Source organism: Ips typographus, linkage group LG5 (genome assembly GCF_016097725.1).
Source record: "Ips typographus isolate SLU linkage group LG5, UJ_Ityp_2.0, whole genome shotgun sequence".
Classification (NCBI taxonomy): Eukaryota; Metazoa; Arthropoda; class Insecta; order Coleoptera; family Curculionidae; genus Ips; species Ips typographus.
The window spans coordinates 1,285,746-1,307,586 of NC_138426.1; the positions used below are offsets into that span (position 1 = coordinate 1,285,746).

The following is a 21,841-nucleotide window of genomic DNA, read 5'->3' on the forward strand; positions in this document are numbered from 1 at the left end:
CTTGCTTGTGGCGACCTCGAGAATTCAAAAAAATTCCGCCTAAAAGATGGTCGTATACACCCCAAGCGTTGTTGGTGTCTTGTCGGTACACTTCCGCACCAGACCATTCCCTGGCTGGGATTTCCACCTTAAACTTCCTTTCGAACCTTACGTCAGGTATTTGCTGTGCAGAGGAGATGTGTTAGGGTAATGGCGGGCTTGGGGTATGGGGAGTGTTGCAGAAATAGTTTGGTTGTTCTACGTGTTCTTACCTTAAGAGATAAACTGTATCTAAAGGTGAAGGCTTTCTACAGTATGACTGAATACCTGGGAAACGACTTCTACGATTGGTAGCCTCAGATGTTGGTTTTAATAATTTTGTCATTTGGGCATGAGGCAAGACGCTGGCAAGAAAAACCATAAAAGGACACCACTGGTGTAATCGGAATATTTGCTTTTTGGATTTTGGAAACAATTAGGATTATTATTATTAATATTCGATTAGGATCTTATCTAAAGTGGAGATGATCTCAGTCTCATCCTAATTACAAAAAAAAGATTTTAAGTATGTTTCATCTAAAGTAAACAGAAAAGGTTTTAGAATTACCTTAAGTTTGATCCGTTGCCAAATCAATTATTAATCCTCCCAATATATGCAAACAATAATCAGTATTGTCTCTTTGATGGCGATCAAACAGCGTTGTGGCACAATTAACACCGGGACTGTCTCGACCCAGCTAACAACAGTTACCGTTGAGGTTTACAGATTAGGCGCCAGCTTATTAACACTTCATTATGAGAGAGGAGGACAGATTAACCACCTGCTCTCATTGATAACTCGCCTTACTAAACTGTATCTTATTTGCTAAGAGTTAGGTTTACGCTAATTTTTAAAATCGAATATCCACTGTCTTCCAAATACCCAAAGAACGTCAGAAACTGCATTTTAAAGATTTGCAGTGCTTTTCAGTCAGATCTACATATTCTTGAACAAACTCAAACCTAGTTCGGTTGAGCGTTATGGTCAAGACAGAGCGGAAAGTGTGGGATGTTTTGCACTCAACTTCCTGCTGTTCTGAAAGATATTCAACATTTAGGACATTTCGAATTCGCTTTGGTTATCTCATTTCTAGTAAGAAATCGATTTCTTACTAGGAATGAAATGTTTCATTTAGTTTAAATTCTCGTTTTGCATGTCAATCTAATTCCCTATACTACTGAAGGTATCGAGTAATGGTGCTGTGGTGAACTATCTTCCTTCTTCCAACAAAGTTCACATTTTTTGATGCAATCATCCGTTTTTGAGATATTCATGAAAATATCCGAAAAGAACATAATCAACTTTGACACCCTCTAGCGGCCAAACGGTACAACTTAGCCTGATACGGTAAAAGTCACGTGATAGCCCCATTAATTAGTTTTCTTTTGTCATATGGTGTGTCGATACAGAATGTTTCAAATAAGCGAGTTATAAACGATTTTTTGGAAAGGGATACAAAATTTTGATTCAAATTTGGAATTTTTGGGCCTATTATACTAAACAGAGGCCATATTGAATTTTGCTCAATTAAAGTGACTTTTTTTACTATTTTGAAGCTGGGGAACAGGAATAGGAAGTGCAATTTGCTCTAACTGGCACGGTTTCGGAGATAACCTTAAAAATATGACAATTTTGACAGTTTTTAGTGCCTGGCACCCTTAAATCATGACATTTTGATAAATGACACTCCACGTGAATTTTCTACCATTAATCTAAAGAAATTTAAGTAGTTAAAGAAAATTTTCAAAATTTCAAAATTTTACAAAAAAATTCATGGGAAAAATGTCAGATATTCAGTTTTTTATTTTTTAAGGTCCAACAATGCGCTGTACAAAGAATGTCAAATCTAGTAAAAGTTGCCACACATAGAGGTATATAGGTGATCAAAATTTCACACTCCGAACTCAAACCGTTTTTGAGATATTCATGAAAATATCCAAAAAGAACATAATCAACTTTGACGCCCTCTTGCGGCCAAACGGTACAACTTAGCCTGGTCCGGTAAAACTCACGTGATAGCCCCATTGATTGCCTTTGTTTTGACATATGGTGTGTCGATACAGAATGTTTCAAATAAGCGAGTTATAAACGATTTTTTGGAAAGGGGCACAAAATTTTGACTAAAATTTGTACATTTTTAGCCTACTATTCTAACAGTGGTTATCTCCGACAAAAAATATCATATTTAGTAAAAGTAGCCTCCCATAGGGGTGTATAGGTTATCAAAATTTTACACCCCAAACTCAAACCGTTTTCGAGATATTCATGAAAATATCCGACAAAAACCTAATCAACTTTGACGCCCTCTAGCGGCCAAACGGCACAACTTAGCCTGGTCCGGTAAAAGCCACGTGATAGCCCCATTAATTTGTTTTCTTTCGTCATATGGTGTGTCGATACAGAATGTTTCAAATAAGCGAGTTATAAACGATTTTTTGGAAAGGGACACAAAATTTTGATTCAAATTTGGAATTTTTGGGCCTATTATACTAAACAGCGGCAATATTGAATTTTGCTCAATTAAAGTGACTTTTTTTACTATTTTGAAGCTGGGGAACAGGAATAGGAAGTGCAATTTGCTCTAACTAGCACAGTTTCGGAGATAACCTTAAAAATATGACAATTTTGACAGTTTTTAGTTCCTGGCACCCTTAAAAAATGACATTTTGACAAATGACCCTCCACGTCAATTTTCTACCAATAACCTAAAGGTATTTAAGCAGTTTTAGAAAATATTCAAAATTTCAAAAATTTTCAGAAACATTCATGGGGAAAATGTCAGATATTCAGCTTTTTATTTTTCAAGGTCAAACAATGCGTTGTACAAAGAATGTCAAATTTAGTAAAAGTTGCTTCCTATAGGGGTGTATAGGTGGTCAAAGATTCACACCCCGAACTCAAACCGTTTTCGAGATATTCATGAAAATATCCGAAAAAAACCTAATCAACTTTGACGCCCACTAGCGGCCAAACGGTACAACTTAGCCTGGTCCGGTAAAAGTCACGTAATAGCCCCATTAATTGGTTATGTTTCGTCATATGGTGTGTCGATACAGAATGTTTCACATAAGCGAGTTATAAACGATTTTTTGGAAAGGGGCACCAAATTTTGACTAAAATGTATACATTTTGAGCCTACTATACTAACAGCGGTTATCTCCGAAAAAAAATGTCATATTTAGTAAAAGTAGCCTCCCATAGGGGTGTATAGGTTATCCAAATTTTACACCCCAAACTCAAACCGTTTTCGAGATATTCATGAAAATATCCGAAAAAAACTTAATTAACTTTGACGCCCTCTAGCGGCCAAACGGTACAATTTAGCCTGGTCCGGTAAAAGGCACGTGATAGCCCCATTAATTTGTTTTGTTTTGTCATATGGTGTGTCGATACAGAATGTTTCAAATAAGCGAGTTATAAACGATTTTTTGGAAAGGGGCACAAAATTTTGATTCAAATTTGGAGTTTTTGGGCCTATTATACTAAACAGCGGCCATATTGAATTTTGCTCAATTAAAGTGACTTTTTTTTACTATTTTCAAGCTGGGGAACAGGAATAGGAAGTGCAATTTGCTCTAACTGGCACGATTTCGGAGATAACCTTAAAATTATGACAATTTTGACAGTTTTTAGTGCCTGGCACCCTTAAAACATGAAATTTTGACAAATGACACTCCACGTCAATTTTCTACCATTAACCTAAAGGTATTTAAGCAGTTTTAGAAAATATTCAAAATTTCAAAAATTTTCAAAAACATTCATGGGGAAAATGTCAGATATTCAGCTTTTTATTTTTCAAGGTCAAACAATGCGCTGTACAAAGAATGTCAAATTTAGTCAAAGTTGCTTCCCATAGGGGCGAATAGGTGGTCAAAATTTCACACCTCGAACCCAAACGGTTTACGAGATATTCATGAAAATATCCGACAAAAACCTAATCAACTTTGACGCCCTCTAACGGCCAAACGGTACAACTTAGCCTGGTACGGTAAAAGTCACGTGATAGCCCCATTAATTAGTTTTCTTTTGTCATATGGTGTGTCGATACAGAATGTTTCAAATAAGAGAGTTATAAACGATTTTTTGGAAAGGGATACAAAATTTTGATTCAAATTTGGAATTTTTGGGCCTATTATACTAAACAGAGGCCATATTGAATTTTGCTCAATTAAAGTGACTTTTTTTACTATTTTGAAGCTGGGGAACAGGAATAGGAAGTGAAATTCGCTCTAACTGACACGGTTTCGGAGATAACCTTAAAAATATGACAATTTTGACAGTTTTTAGTGCCTGGCACCCTTAAATCATGACATTTTGATAAATGACACTCCACGTGAATTTTCTACCATTAATCTAAAGAAATTTAAGTAGTTAAAGAAAATTTTCAAATTTTCAAAATTTCAAAATTTTACAAAAAAATTCATGGGAAAAATGTCAGATATTCAGTTTTTTATTTTTAAGGTCAAACAATGCGCTGTACAAAGAATGTCAAATCTAGTAAAAGTTGCCACTCATAGAGGTATATAGGTGATCAAAATTTCACACCCCGAACTCAAACCGTTTTTGAGATATTCATGAAAATATCCAAAAAGAACATAATCAACTTTGACGCCCTCTAGCGGCCAAACGGTACAATTTAGCCTGGTCCGGTAAAAGGCACGTGATAGCCCCATTAATTGGTTTTGTTTTATCATATGGTGTGTCGATACAGAATGTTTCAAATAAGCGAGTTATAAACGATTTTTTAATAAGGGACACAAAATGTTGATTCAAATTTGGAATGTTTGGGCCTATTATACTAAACAGCGGCCATATTGAATTTTGCTCAATTAAAGTGACTTTTTTTACTATTTTCAAGCTGGGGAACAGGAACAGGAAGTGCAATTTGCTCTAACTGGCACGGTTTCGGAGATAACCTTAAAATGATGACAATTTTGACAGTTTTTAGTGTCTGGCACCCTTAAAACATGACATTTTGACAAATGACACTCCACGTCATTTTTCTACCATTAACCTAAAGGTATTTAAGCAGTTAAAAAAAAAATTTCAAAATTTCAAAATTTTACAAAAAAATTCATGGGAAAAATGTCAGATATTCAGTTTTTTATTTTTTAAGGTCAAACAATGCGCTGTACAAAGAATGTCAAATCTAGTAAAAGTTGCCACTCATAGAGGTATATAGGTGATCAAAATTTCACACCCCGAACTCAAACCGTTTTTGAGATATTCATGAAAATATCCAAAAAGAACATAATCAACTTTGACGCCCTCTAGCGGCCAAACGGTACAACTTAGCCTGGTCCGGTAAAAGTCACGTGATAGCCCTATTAATTAGTTTTCTTTTGTCATATGGTGTGTCGATACAGAATGTTTCAAATAAGCGAGTTATAAACGATTTTTTGAAAAGGGACACAAAATTTTGATTCAAATTTGAAATTTTTGGGCCTATTATACTAAACAGCGGCCATATTGAATTTTCCTCAATTAAAGTGACTTTTTTTACTATTCTCAAGCTGGGGAACAGGAATAGGAAGTGCAATTTGCTCTAACTGGCACGGTTTCGGAGATAACCTTAAAATGATGACAATTTTGACAGTTTTTAGTGCGTGGCACCCTTAAATCATGACATTTTGACAAATGACACTCCACGTCAATTTTCTACCATTAACCTAAAGGTGTTTAAGCAGTTTTAGAAAATATTCAAAATTTCAAGTTGTGAGCTTGGAAACACGATTCTGCTGTCAAAATAACACAAAACTAAAATATTTGAATTTGTATTATCAAAATAACAGTTTTGCAAAAAAAATGAAAATTAGATCAAAAAAACTCAAATTAGCAGGAAAAAAAATTGAAAAAACTGTAAAAAATCAAAATTAAAAAATTTCAAATGTCAATTCAAAAATATCGCGGATGCACACTTTGTGTCAAGTCATTTGACAGTTTGTCACGCGATACCGGTTCGTTTTTTAAATATGTTAATCAGATGACACATTGTCAAATTACTCAATGACGTCAAATCTCGTTCAGATCAAAAAAGGAACGACAATTATTACGTCACTAAAAATGAAAACTTGATTAGAAACATTCTTCTGGCAAAATTGACAAAACTATTGGAAAAAGTTGATATTTTCATTAAACTAGGAAATCCTGACAATTTTGTCAAAAACCCTTGATACTCAGTCCACATATGCAGAATTTACGCAAATTTCAGCACAGTGGGCTGATTGGTATTCCTGCTTTTTCTTGACCAATCACAATCTGTACCCACTGCGCTAATTTACGCAAATTTGGACTTACTATTAATGATATAACGGACTTTTAACGTCCAACAAGGGTACCAATATTTGAGGAAACAGTTTTACCATATCTAGTCTCAAACACATTGTCCCAAGCAATTTAAATATCAAATTATTACTCCCTATGTTAATAAATTCCATCGCACTATTATCGAAGTACATGTTCCCATGATCTTATAAAAATCCCCCAAATTAATGCAAAATCTTTTACGGCATTCTAAAATCAAATTATCTGCATTTAAAAAGAATGATAAATCAACCTGTTTATTCACACGGCCTAGGCTCTGGTTCACCCTTTTTATCATCGGTCCACTTCCCCATCCCCTTAAGGTCACCACCTGGTCATCTTGACTGTATGCGTTGGAAAGAGATGAATAGAGTTGAGTTGGTAGTTTTTTGAGAGAAAAAGAAGACCGGTCACCTGAAGATGCTACTACGATTTTTAATAATCAAATCAGTACCGGTGCAGGTCCTATAGGAAGAGGACCAACGTGTGTGTAAATGTCGGTTGGTGAAGAAAGTTTATTTAGTAATTTCCTGTTTAGAAGCCAGAAATTAGTTGAAGTCCCTATTTTGCAAATTAAGCCAATGTGGTAAGTAGCTTTTAGTGTCCTAGTGTAGTAAATTAGGCAATGAAATGTCAATCAAAATAAAGTCCACTTGTGCAGTATTTTCGTAAATCACGGCATTGTGATGGTCAAAAAAAGTAGCAAACTGAAAGCTGCTTTTTTTGCACCAATCACAAACTAAATCCACTGATACTATCATGCTCAATGTTGCCAGGTCCACCGTTAAAACGGTGTATCTACCGTTTTTGAGGTTCTTCCACCGTTCTCCTGTTTTTGAACTCATTCTACCGTTTTTGTAAAACCTTTTATACAGGGTGAGTCAGGGTTTTAAGCAGAAAGTTGTAATAAAGGTGTGTTCATACAAGGTGATCAAATTTCAGATTTTTTAAAGGTTGTATTGTATCCCACCCTGTATACTGTGAATTGCAAAATTCACATATTTTATTTGGAGGGTTTTTTAGGTTATTGGTTAGGAAATTTTTTGAATATCCCAAAAACGTGTTTACAGGCGATTGTTTTCCTGACTGTCTTTTCGAACTATGTTTTTGTCAGTTCAAATTTTAACACCGCTTTTCTCCCTGACTGTACTAAATTTCGTAGTGTTTTTTCATGTTATTGGATAGGATATTGCATGAGGATTCCAAAAATGTGCTTAAAACACTTATTTCCTCACTCCAAGTGGGATTTACAAGCGATTTTGTTCGTGACTGTCTTTTCATACTATGTTTTGTCAGTTCAAACTTTAACACCACTTTTATCCCTGACTGTACCAAATTTCGTGGTGTTCTTTCATGTCATTGGATAGTATCTTTAATGAGAAGTCCAAAAATGTGCTTAAAACAGTCATTTTCTCACTCCAAGTGAGTTTTACAAGCGATTTTGTTCCTGACTGTCCTTTCAAGCTGTGTTGAAAATCAAAGTTTTGCAGTTCAAACTTTGACACCGCTTTTCTACCTGACTGTACCCAATTTTGTAGTGTTTTTTCTTACTGTTGGATAGGATATTGAATGAGGATTCCAAAAATGTGCTTAAAACAGTAATTTCCTGACTCCAAGTGGGTTTTACAGACTATTTTGTTCCTGAATGTCCTTTCAAACTGTGTTCAAAATCAAAATTTGGCAGTTCAAAATTTGACACCGCTTTTCTACCTGACTATACTCAATTTTGTAGTGTTTTTTCATACTGTTGGATAGGATATTGAATGAGGATTCCAAAAATGTGGTTAGAACAGTCATTTTCTCACTCCAAGTGGGTTTTACAGGCGATTTTGTTCCTGACTGTCTTTTCAAACTGTGTTTTTGTCAGTTCAAACTATAACACCGCTTTTCTCCCTGACTGTACCAAATTTCATAGTGTTTTTTCATATTGTTGAATAGGATATTGAATGGGGATTCCAAAAATGTGCTTAAAACACACATTTCCTCACTCCAAGTGGGATTTACAATCGATTTTGTTCATGACTGTCCTTTCAAACTGTGTTGAAAATCAAAGTTTGGCAGTTCAAACTTTGACACCGCTTTTCTCCCTGATTGTACCAAATTTCGTAGTGTTTTTTCATATTATTGGATAGTATATTTAATGAGGATTCCAAAAATGTGCTTAAAACAGTCATTTTCTCACTCCAAGTGGGTTTTACAAGCGATTTTGTTCGTGACTGTCTTTTCAAACTATGTTTTTGTCAGTTCAAATTTTAACACCGCTTTTCTCCCTGACTCTACCCAATTTCGTAGTGTTTTTCATATTATTGGATAGTATATTTAATGAGAATTCCAAAAATGTGCTCAAAACAGTCATTTTCTCACTCCAAGTGAGTTTTACAAGCGATTTTGTTCCTGACTGTCCTTTAAAACTGTGTTCAAAATCAAAATTTGGCAGTTCAAACTTTGACACCACTTTTCTACCTGACTGTACCAAATTTTGTAGTGTTTTTTCATATTGTTGGATAGAATATTGAATGAGGATTCCAAAAATGTGCTTAAAAAAATCATTTTCTTACTCTAAGTGGGTCACGTGACTGGCCTAGTTAAATTATTCTCTAAAATCAAATTTGTCTAGAATCTGCAAGAATTGAAGTTAAACGCAGTTTTCGAAACGAGACATGTTTCCCAGATTTGTGACAGTTATTTTAACAATTATCACGTGACTGTCTAGCTAAATAGTGTTCTAAAACCACGTGATATCTGTCACGAATGTTAAAACTTGTATTTTTGAAGTATGGTTTATACAGCAAATTGGCATTATTTTGTTAGTTCGATGTAGATTAAAATTTTTCCAAAAATGCAAAATTAATTTGGTTTTTTATATGTAAAGTGTTTATTTTTTGACCGATTAATCTAATACTATTAAATATTTTGACTTGGCAACACTGCATACGTGCAGCATGTGCACAAATCACAGCACAGTGGGTAAACAGATTGTGATCACAAACTACTAACAGTGTTGCAATTTACGCAAATACAGCACATATGAACATCATACTATTCAGTTGACTGAATATTTTACTTAGAATATACATTTCCTCTTTTCCTGTAAACTTTTTATTGCTACAAAAATCTAGTCAAGCTTTATTTTCGTGGTGTTTTTACACAATTTTTAGGATCGTCAATTTGCCCAAAACGAGTGAACTTAAAACTTCAAAATATTGACTATTAATGATATAATTAGCGAGTATTTGGTATATGTGCGAAGTTGAGGCAATATGGAGAACTAATGTGTTAATTGAGCATTTGCGGACATAATAGACAAGCAATTTCCGACTGCTACCTATTAGCAGATTAAATTGGTTACCTAGTCTGGGCTTGAATATTTGAAAACGCCTTCCAAGCCATTACGACCGCATTTTAATAGCTCGCTATTCGACTTTTAATTAATAAACGACATCAGAAAGTCAATTTCAAATGTGTGAAACTGGAAAAGTGTTTATTATTTTGCGAAAATCATCACTTATTGTATAATGCCATAACCTCAACTGAATTGGACAAGTTGTCTTAAGTAGTAGATCATTTTTTTTAGTTTTGAGGTTATTATATTAATTAATAACTTATTATTAACAAGCCATATATACCGAAATTTATACAAAAATTGGATGACATAACAATGCACTAGTACACGGTTTTGAATGTGACGTTTACTTCTTTGTTTGTCACATTCAAAACGAAGTAACTGTCACTGTTTTTGTATAAATAATATTTTTCACTAAGCCTCATGAGAATGTAGAAACATTGAAATAGTACCGAAGAAAACAAGAAATGTTACATTAAATTACGTGATGCACCCCAATTTTCAATCGAAATGGAGTTAGTTTAAAAAAGCTAGTGCACCCTGTTACTTTTTACCTTGTAACTCCTTAAGGAGGCCCTTAATTGTAAAAATACCTTAATACAATCTTGTAGAGGATGAAATTTTCTATAACTTTCCGTATTTACACTTTTTTGTAACTCCCCAAATAACGGAGCCACGCTAAGTCAAAATGAAGTTAATTTAAAAAAAGCAGTTTAGTGCATTCTGTTACTTTTTGCCTTGTATCTTTAAGGATGCGCCTAATTTAATTTTTAAGGTCACGTGAGACTTTTTACACGTCAAAACTGTATATGAAAGTCACGTGAGTAAATCTCAAAATATTATTTAAAGGGTTGCCGTTTTTCAGTTTAAAAGCTGATATTTTCAAAGTCACGTGACCGTTTGTAAGTTTAAACTGAAGTTTTTCAAAGTTACGTAACTTCTTTTATGGTAAAAACGGTCACGTGACTATTTAAAATCATCAAATTTAATTTTAAAGATTACCTGGCTAATTTTTTAACGTCAATACATCTGATCCTGAAGATCACGTGACTCTTTTAAATGGTGAAATCGTATTCGAAAGGATACGTGACTGTTTCTAAGTTCAAACTGATGTTTTCCAAAGTTTCGTCATTCCTTTTCGGGGTAAAAAGGGTCACGTGACTATTTTCAATTATCAAATTTAATTGTAAAGATCATGTGACTATTTCTTTATGTCAATACAGGTCCTGAAGATCACGTGACTCTTTTAAATGGCGAAATCGTATTTTAAAGTTTACGTGGCCTTTTGTAAGTTTAAACTGAAATTTTTCAAAGTTACGTAACTTCTTTTATGGTAAAAACGGTCACGTGACTATTATTTTCAATCATAAATTTAATTTTAAATATCACGTGACTATATTTTGAATGTCAATACAAATCCTGAAGGTCACGTGACTGTTTTAAATGGTGAAATCGTATTTGAAAACTTACGTGACCGTTTCTAAGTTTAAACTGAAGTTTTTCAAAGGTACGTAATTTCTTTTGAGGTAAAAACGGTCACGTGACTATTGTCAATCATCAAATTTAATTTTAAAGATCACGTGACTATTTGTTTAACGTCTATACATATCCTGAAGATCACGTGACTCTTTTAAATGGCGAAATTGTATTTTAAAGTTTACGTGGCCGTTTGTAAGTTTAAACTGAAATTTTTCAAAGTTACGTAATTTCTTTTTGAGGTAAAAACGGTCATGTGACTATTTTCGATCATTAAATTTAATTTTAAAGATCACGTGACTATATTTTTAACGTCAATACAGATCCTGAAGATCACGTGACTCTTTTAAATGGTGAAATCATATTTGAAAGGTTAAGTGACCGTTTCTAAATTTAAACTGATGTTTTTCAAAGTTAGGTAATTTCTTTTTGAGGTAAAAACGGTCATGTGACTATTTTCAATCATTAAATTTAATTTTAAAGATCACGTGACTCTTTTTTTAACGTCAATACAGATCTTAAAGGTGACGTGACTGTTTTAAATAGTAAAATCGTCTTTGAAAGGTTAAGAGACCGTTTCTAACTTTAAATTAATGTTTTTCAAGGTAACGTGACTTTTTAAGGCTAAAAATATCACCCTGAACGTCACGTGACGTTTTTTTACTTTTAAACTAATATTTTTTTAAATCACGTTACTGTTTTTAGGATGCAAATGGTAATGTGACTATTGTCAATCATGAAATTTAATTCTCAAGATCACGTGACTATTTGTTTAACGTCTGTACAGATCCTGAAGATCACGTGACTCTTTTAAATGGCGAAATTGTATTTTAAAGTTTACGTGGCCATTTGTAAGTTTAAACTGAAACTTTTCAAAGTTATGTAACTTCTTTTATGATAAAAATGGTCATGTGACTATTTTCAATCATCAAATTCAATTTTAAAGATCACGTGACTATATTTTTAACGTCAATACAGATCCTGAAGATCACGTGACTCTTTTAAATGGCGAAATCATATTTGAAAACTTACGTGACCGTTTCTAAGTTTAAACTGATGTTTTTCAAAGTTAGGTAATTTCTTTTTGAGGTAAAAACGGTCATGTGACTAATGTCAATCATCAAATTTAATTTTAAAGATCACGTGACTATTTGTTTAACGTCTATACAGATCCTGAAGATCACGTGACTCTTTTAAATGGCGAAATTGTATTTTAAAGTTTACGTGGCCGTTTGTAAGTTTAAACTGAAATTTTTCAAAGTTACGTAATTTCTTTTTGAGGTAAAAACGGTCATGTGACTATTTTCAATCATTAAATTTAATTTTAAAGATCACGTGACTATATTTTTTACGTCAATACAGATTCTGAAGATCACGTGACTCTTTTAAATGGCGAAATTGTATTTTAAAGTTTACGTGGCCGTTTGTAAGTTTAAACTGAAATTTTTCAAAGTTACGTAATTTCTTTTTGAGGTAAAAACGGTCATGTGACTATTTTCGATCATTAAATTTAATTTTAAAGATCACGTGACTATATTTTTAACGTCAATACAGATCCTGAAGATCACGTGACTCTTTTAAATGGTGAAATCATATTTGAAAGGTTAAGTGACCGTTTCTAAATTTAAACTGATGTTTTTCAAAGTTAGGTAATTTCTTTTTGAGGTAAAAACGGTCATGTGACTATTTTCAATCATTAAAATTAATTTTAAAGATCACGTGACTCTTTTTTTAACGTCAATATAGATCTTAAAGGTGACGTGACTGTTTTAAATAGTAAAATCGTATTTGAAAGGTTAAGAGACCGTTTCTAACTTAATAAAATTAATGTTTTTCAAGGTAACGTGACTTTTTAAGGCTAAAAATATCACCCTGAACGTCACGTGACGTTTTTTACTTTTAAACTAATATTTTTTAAATCACGTTACTGTTTTTAGGGTGCAAATGGTAATGTGACTATTGTCAATCATGAAATTTAATTCTAAAGATCACGTGACTATTTGTTTAACGTCTGTATAGATCCTGAAGATCACGTGACTCTTTTAAATGGCGAAATTGTATTTTAAAGTTTACGTGGCCATTTGTAAGTTTAAACTGAAACTTTTCAAAGTTATGTAACTTCTTTTATGATAAAAATGGTCATGTGACTATTTTCAATCATCAAATTCAATTTTAAAGATCACGTGACTATATTTTTAACGTCAATACAGATCCTGAAGATCACGTGACTCTTTTAAATGGCGAAATCATATTTGAAAACTTACGTGACCGTTTCTAAGTTTAAACTGAAGTTTTTCAAAGTTACGTAACTTCTTTTATGGTAAAAACGGTCACGTGACTATTATTTTCAACCATAAATTTATTTTTAAAGATCACGTGACTGTTTTAAATGGCGAAATCATATTAGAAAACTTACGTGACCGTTTCTAAGTTTAAACTGAAGTTTTTCAAAGTTACGTAATTTCTTTTGAGGTAAAAACGGTCACGTGACTATTGTCAATCATCAAATTTAATTTTAAAGATCACGTGACTATTTGTTTAACGTCTATACAGATCCTGAAGATCACGTGACTCTTTTAAATGGCGAAATCGTATTTTAAAGTTTACGTGGCCGTTTGTAAGTTTAAACTGAAATTTTTCAAAGTTACGTAACTTCTTTTATGATAAAAACGGTCACGTGACTATTATTTTCAATCATAAAATTTAATTTTAAAGATCACGTGACTATATTTTTAATGCCAATACAGATCCTGAAGACCACGTGACTGTGTTAAATGGTAAAATCGTATTTGAAAGGTTAAGAGACCGTTTCTAACTTTAAATTAATGTTTTTCAAGGTCACGTGACTTTTTAAGGTTAAAAATATCATCCTGAACGTCACGTGATAATTTTTACTTTTAGACTAATATTTTTTTAAATCACGTTACTGTTTTTAGGGGCAAAAATAAAATATTTTCAAATTATTTCATTAATCCATAACTTAATTTAAGCTGAAAGAGAAAGCGACAGAAAGTCGCTAAGTTAGTATTTAATAGAAATTTTTGAAATTTTTAGACTGAATTGATTGATTGAACTTCAAATTTTCGAAATTTTTCCATAATTTAACCAACTCTGTATCTTTTACCGTATGCCAGATATCCATACGCGCGAGGTTGTGGCACCCTGTAAATAACCTAATTTAATTTTTGTTGGACCTGTCAAGAATTTTCGCCGTTTTGTATCATCAACATTCCTAAGTGAACATATCTTGTGACACTACTATTAATAATCATCAATAAACCACGATCATGACGAAAATCCTACGAATATTTTTCCTTTTGATTTTCTTGAAAGCAATTCCATTTGAATGACGCAAATTAGCCTTTCATAAACGAATAGCAGAAAATTAATTCATTTGACTCCATTCCACCTTCTCAATGCCCGTTCCGACTCTCTGTCGTCTTTAGCCCTATAATCTGATTCCAATTATCTATTCGACTGGACCTAAATTAGTCAAAGGGGTAAACAAACAGTAGCGCCCATCTAAACCTGGCTCAATTTTTGCCAACTTACCAATCAAATGTCCTCGTTACCCCTTCTATTATCCGTTACTATCAGTAGTTTGGAACTAAAATGAATGTAATAAATGTAGTAATCGACGTAGACAAGCAACTAAATGGATTTTCCCGTTTTCTGACTCGCTTTTTTCGGTATTGCATGTTACCATAAATTCAACCGCTCGCATTGTATCGTATTATTGATGGGCTAACACTTAGCTTGTTATGCTACACGAAACATCCCTAAAATTGATTATTTAGTTGAAAATGCTTTTAGTTTTCCCAGTTTTTTTTTTGCTACATTAACGCACGAAATTAAGTTAATCAAGCAACTGGTTGGTTTTTGGCCAAAATGAACGAAACTATATAAACAAAGGTTATTAGCACCACGTTTGCAGCTTCATTTCGCAAAACTACCGTCAAAACTGTAATGAGTTTCACCTTTTAAATATTAAAATTTTAATCAGTCCAATACGCCACTGGCTTTTGATCTCGACGCTGCCGTCGTATCATCATAAATATCGGGCTCTGTACCATTATCTGGAAAGGGCGAATTGTTTTTGAGAGAGTTTTTCTGGTACAAGGGTAATAATTTGATTTCATTATTTTTTAGGCCTGCAAAAGCTACCCGAATTTAACGTAGTTTTTACTAATTAGCCAATGCTTAACCAATACTCGTCAAAGTAAGTTAAATCTGGCACCAGTAGAAAAATGTTATTGATACGTTCCTTTTTCCGGCATATTTGGCTGTAGACACAACCGCTTTTACTTTCAACCCGGGTGGGAAGTACTCACTTTCCACCCGGGTAAATGTCACTTTCCACCCGGGTGAATGTCAATATGCGTTTTGTCATATCTGGGCTTACTTTTTATAGTGAAGAGGCTGTGCCACCTCTGCAACAGCTCGCAGCTCAAGTGATGATGAGTAACATCTGCGTCTCTTCAAAAATCTCCATGTTAAAAGCACTTTAAGAAACGTTTTCAGCTCAAAATATTAGAGACGGAATAGCATTTAGTTTTCGATAGTATTTAGAAGCTTCTGCTCATTTTGAACAATTTTCCTAGGGTTTTAGGACAATTAAAGAAGTCTTTGACAAATCTAGGAAGTTTTCGTTAATATTTAGAAGTTTCTGACCATTTTAAACCAATTTTCGAAGGTTTAGGACAATTGAAAAGGCCTCTGACAATTTTTAGGAAGTTTTCACTAGTGTTTAGTGGCCTCTTGCCATTGTAAACGATTGTTCTAAGGTTTAGGACACTTGTGGTGTTCTCTGACAATTTTTAGGATGTTTTCGATAGTATCTAGAAGCTTCTGCTCATTTTGTACAATTTTCCTAGGGTTTTAGGGCAATTGAAGGAGTCCTTGACAAATCTAGGAGGTTTTCGTTAATATTTAGAGGCTTCTGACCTTTTTAAACCAATTTTCGAAGGTTTAGGACAATTGGAAAGGCCTCTGATAATTTTTAGGAAGTTTTCGATAGTATTTAGAAGCTTCTGCTCATTTTGAACAATTTTCCTAGGGTTTTAGGGCAATTGAAGGAGTCCTTGACAAATCTAGGAGGTTTTCGTTAATATTTAGAGGTTTCTGACCATTTTAAATCAATTTTCGAAGGTTTAGGACAATTGAAAAGGCCTTTGACAATTTTTAGGAAGTTTTCACTAGTGTTTAGTGGCCTCTTGCCATTGTAAACGATTGTTCTAAGGTTTAGGACACTTGTGGTGTTCTCTGACAATTTTTAGGAGGTTTTTGATAGTATTTAGAAGCTTATCCTCATTTTGAACAATTTTCCTAGGGTTTTAGGACAATTGAACAAATCTTTGACAAATTTAAGAGGTTTTCGTTAAAATTTACAAGTTTGTGACTATGTTAAAACAATTTTCGATGGTTTAGGACAATTGAAAAACCCTCTGACAATTTTTAGGAAGTTTTTACTAGTGTTTAGTGGCCTCTTGCCATTATAAACGATTGTTCTAAGGTTTAGGACACTTGTGGTGTTCTCCGACAATTTTTAGGAGGTTTTCGATAGTATTTAGAAGCTTCTGCTCATTTTAAACAAATTTTCTAGGGTTTTAGAACAAATGGAGTATTTGACAAATTTAGGAGGTTTTCGTTAATATTTAGAGGTTTCTGGCAATTTTAAGCAAATTTTCAAAGGTTTAGGATGATTGAAAAGACCTCTGATTATTTTTAGAAAGTTTTCACTTGTATTTAGAGTTCTCTGGCCATTATAAACGATTGCTCTAAGGTTTAGGACACTTGTGGTGATCTCTGACAAGTTTTAGGAGGTTTTCGATAGTATTCAGAAGCTTCTGTTCATTTTAAACAATTTTCCTAGGGTTTTAGGAAAATTGAACGAATCTTTCACAAATCTAGGAGGTTTTCGTTAATATTTAGAGGTTTCTGGCCATTTTAAACCAATTTTCGAAGGTTTAGGACAATTGAAAAGGCCTTTGACAATTTTTAGGAAGTTTTCACTAACTTTAAAGTTCTCTGGCCATTATAAACGATTGTTCTAAGGTTTAGGACACTTGTGGTGATCTCCGACAAGTTTTAGGAGGTTTTCGATAGTATTCAGAAGCTTCTGCTCATTTTGAACAATTTTTCTAGGGTTTTAGGACAATTGAAGGAGTCTTTGACAAATCTAGGAGGTTTTCGTTAATATTTAGAGGTTTCTGACCATTTTAAACTAATTTTCGAAGGTTTAGGACAATTGAAAAGGCCTCTGACGATTGTTAGGAAGTTTTCACTAGTGTTTAGTGGCCTCTGGCCATTGTAAACGAGTGTTCTAAAGTGTAGGACACTTGTGGTGTTCTCTGACAATTTTTAGGAGGTTTTCGATAGTATTTAGAAGCTTATGCTTATTTTGAATAATTTTCCTGGGGGTTTAGGACAATTGAAGGAGTCTTTGACAAATCTAGGAAGGTTTTGTCAATATTTAGAAGTTTCTGACCATTTTAAACAAATTTTCGAAGGTTTAGGACAATTGAAAAAACCTCTGACAGTTTTTAGGAAGTTTTCACTAGTGTTTAGTGGCCTTTGGCCATTATAAACGAGTGTTCTAAGGTTTAGGACACTTGTAGTGATCTCTGACAATTTTCAGGAGGTTTTCGATAGTATTTAGAAGCTTCTGCTCATTTTGAACAATTTTCCTTGAAATTGAAGGAGTCTTTGACAAATCTAGGAGGTTTTCGTTAATATTTATAGGTTTCTGGCCGTTTTAAACACATTTTTGAAGGTTCCAAATAATTTAAAAGACATCTGACAATTTTTGGGAAGTTTCGGCTAACATTTAAACAAAAATTAACAGTGAATAACAGTATTACAATCGAACCAGTCGCGAATTCGCTGCGTAAGGATTCTAGGCGACGCGACGTGCCTTGTGACGTCATTTTGATGTAGCAGGCGATAATGTTTAGCTTTTTTTAAACTAAATAATAATTTTTTTGTGAATTTGCTATTGGTACGTTTCTAAACGATTTCTATAGGCTAAAGTTAAGAAAAGTTTCAACTAAACTTAAACTTGGTTCAAAACCTCTATTTCCTGCACAACAAAAGCACCTACAATTTACGTTACACTCTACTAACATTATGACAACTACTTAACAAATTATCCTAAATCCTCAACTTTCCTCCCCATCAAAAGCGCGTTGTTATCCTCTTTGTTTCCCGGTCATTAATACAAAACTGTCCCTCTTGTGCATATTCCTAAACCCCCTGTGCCTCCCTGCATGTCTGCCATCTCCCTCGATTTAGAAGCTTTTTATGTAAATGCGATTAGGCTATCCTTGTCGCTTGTTTTCAGTGTATATAGAGCTTATAGTGTAGGCGATGATGATGGCTGCACTCTCGTTAGTTGGGACAAAGAACTTTGCATACAGGGTGTCTCAATTGACTGTTGGGTTGGGCTTTAACCTATACTAACTTTATTTTCTTAGTCTATCCTACAACCACCTTAACTAAATATGTCAGTGATGTTCAAACTGTGTTATAAAACTATATAGGTTTAGTATAATAAAAAAATATGATTGTTTGGTGGTCGCTGTAAACCTGATGATAGTATATTATTAACCAAGGTTTAGACAGAAGCCTTTATTGACCGTATGTAAGGTAAACCGTGGATAATATGGAGTTTTTTCCACTACTAATCATGTATTTGATGGTCTTTTTATTGAAAATGTATTATATTATATGAATGTTGTTTATTAACATAACCTACTCAATCTTTTGCATATTAGAATGTTATAGTAAGTACACAGTATATGAAAAGTATACAGGGTGTTGTAAATTGCATTAGCATTGCTATCTCAGGAACTATAGTTGATAGAGATTTAGTTAAATGGAGGCAAAGTTGCGCATTTTGTTGCTTAATAATTTGGTAAAAAAAAATCAAAAAAATTGTATTACATCCGGAGATATCCGACAAAAACCGATAAAGTCAAATTTCTCTATTTTATTTTTTTACGATTCAATTATTGATTATTTTGGAAAATCAATGGCAGCTTCTGAAGGCACTTTATATGCTCTTCAAGAAAATAGTTTTAGTTTTCACGGTTTTTAGATACAATCAACTTGAAATTTTCAAATACGGTCACACTTGTCAAAAAACAGCTTAGAGAACGGATAAGTAGGCAATCCTAGACTTTCCGCAACTGTGAATATATATGAAATAGACCAATCACAGACAATCTTCAGCGTGCGTAAAGAAATAGACCAATTACAGCTAATTAATAGTCATCAAATCAATTCAGCTGTCTCAAACTTTGGCTGCGTCAAAAGTGATAATGTAAACACGGAAACGTTTCAAACGTTGAGTGTTTATTGTCCATATCGCACGCTGAAGATTGCCTGTGATTGGTTTATTTCATATCGCACAGTTGAGGAAAGTCTAGGTATGTTCGCAATTGCCTACTTATCCGTTCTCTAAACTGGTTAAGGAATTAACCAATATCCCTATATAGAAGTAGAATAGTTATTTGTTTTTGTCATTGTTTTTGTTTGTTTGTTTGTTATTGTCAATCAGAATAACTTTTTATATTTAAGTAGTAATACACCTCTCCTATTTCTAATAATGAAAACTGTCCACCTATGATGTACCTACAATAATGATTATACCTGTTTGGTTGCTATATGATTACGATCTTAAATAGACATCTTAAATAGGCCAAAATTGACATCTAAAAGTTTCGTCAAATTTATAAGTTGTTTCTTCATGATGGAGACTATGGAGTGTGACGACGATGTACCACTAACGCCTTCGGAGGTGCGAGAAGCAGCCAGGAATGTAGAAATTAATCTCCTACCAGAAAAATAAAAAAAAATATATGAAGACGAAGATGGATTACCGGAAGAACAAGAACATCGGTTCGTTTTCAGAAAACGTGTTAATCGCATATTTTGCTGAGTTGTCTTAAAAACTAAATTCTTCTACATTGTGGAGTGTATATTCTATGCTCAAATCCACCTTAAGCACTCATCATAATGTAGATTTGGCAAAGTATTTGAAACTAAGGGCTTTTTTAAAAAGGCAGAAAGATGGATACCAACCCAAAAAAATCTAAGGTGTTTGAGAAGGAAGAAGTTATTAATTTTTTATCGGAAGCTCCAGATGCCAACTATTTATCAACCAAAGTAAGTTTCAGAACTTTGGATCGAATTTTAAGTGAATAACCAAGTATTTTTATCTAAGTTGCGGCAGTTCCTGCGATTGCCGGAGCATGTAGAAGTGACGAACTTGTGCGAATGCAATTAGATGATATTGAAGATATGGGCAATAAGCTATTAGTTTCCCTTCCTGATACCAAAACGAAGAGACCGAGATCTTTTGTCGTATCAGAACACCTGGACATGTATAGAAAATATGCTTCTTATTGTCCTTCTGGATTTGAAAGCCGAAGATTTTTCTTCAGATATTGGAGGGGTAAAGCATTAAAACAAGTTATTGGGATTCATAAATTTGGTGCTATGCCACAAGAAATAGCAACTTATTTAAAACTACCAAATGCTCAGAATTACACTGGACATTGCTTTAGAAGGACGTCGGCTACTTGGCTTGTTAATTCTGGAGCTGACATCACAATGCTAAAAAGACATGGAGGATGGAAGTCCACAAGTGTTGCTGAAGGCTACATAGAGAATTCAGTCGAAAGCAAAAGTGTGATTAGTGAAAAAATTCTAGCGAATATTCCCACCTGCAGTGACAGTGGGAAGAGAAAAGATGAAACTTCTAGTTCATCGGTGTATTTGAAAAATAGTTCTAACGAAGTCAACGACAAATCAATAATAATAATAGAAGGATGTTATCATTTTACTGTTAATGTTTATAATAGTTATTCATGTAACCAGTTACGAAAAGATCGATTTTGTGTAACGAATGAATGTTTGTAGGGCGAGCGCAGCGAGGTCCTACAATTTGAATGAGTTACACAATAAGACATTTTCGAAACGTGTTGCATACATAATTTTTTCTAATTTTGACCAAAAGGCGGTAAAAACCATCTTTTAAAGTGATTTAACACAAATATTCACTTTCATAGCACCTTGTATAAACTGTGACAACGACATGTTATGATGGATGTCGCCCGTATGTTTCTACGGAAATGCATAAAAACAGAGAGTGATGAAATGAACTTTTCATAACTAGTTACATAAAGTGATACTTTTCGTAACTTAACTAGTTACGAAAAGTAAAACGTTTTGTCACTCTAATCAGTTTTGAAAAGTGTCACTTTATATGCCAAAATTAGAAAAATAATTTTATATACTTTTGAATGTTTGACTCCATAAATGTTATAGTGTTTGGTGTTTTTTCTTAATAAATGTTAAATTTTATGTTGTGTAAACGATGTCATATTTATATTGTCGCTGCGCCAGGTAAGCGGCAGTAAAAAATTTAAAAGTGGTAAGTAAAAAGTGGTTGTTTACAGCCTGTCGTTAGGCACTAAAACGAGAGGTTTACTGACAATCGGCGAAAAAAAACAATTTTTTTAAAATTTAGGACACTTTAGAGCCCTCTGACAATCATTTTAGACGTTTCTGATCGCAGTGCGCAGAGTATAATATTGAGTTTCTTATTTGGAATCTTATTAGGACATCCCGTACTGTCTTTTCTTACAGTTTGTGATACTATTCTGGGTCACTTTGTATACGCAATATATTATTTAGGT

General features: G+C 33.6%; 1 long non-coding RNA gene across 1 annotated transcript in view; it reads left to right on the forward strand.

Annotated features, from left to right (window-relative positions):
• Nucleotides 1–6,716: 6,716 nt before the first annotated feature.
• Nucleotides 6,717–21,841, forward strand: part of LOC145729733 (uncharacterized) — a 65,878-nt gene continuing 50,753 nt past the window's right edge. The window contains exon 1 of the long non-coding RNA XR_014178459.1: nt 6,717–6,908. This is a non-coding gene — a long non-coding RNA (uncharacterized LOC145729733). The remainder of the gene's footprint in view (nt 6,909–21,841) is intronic.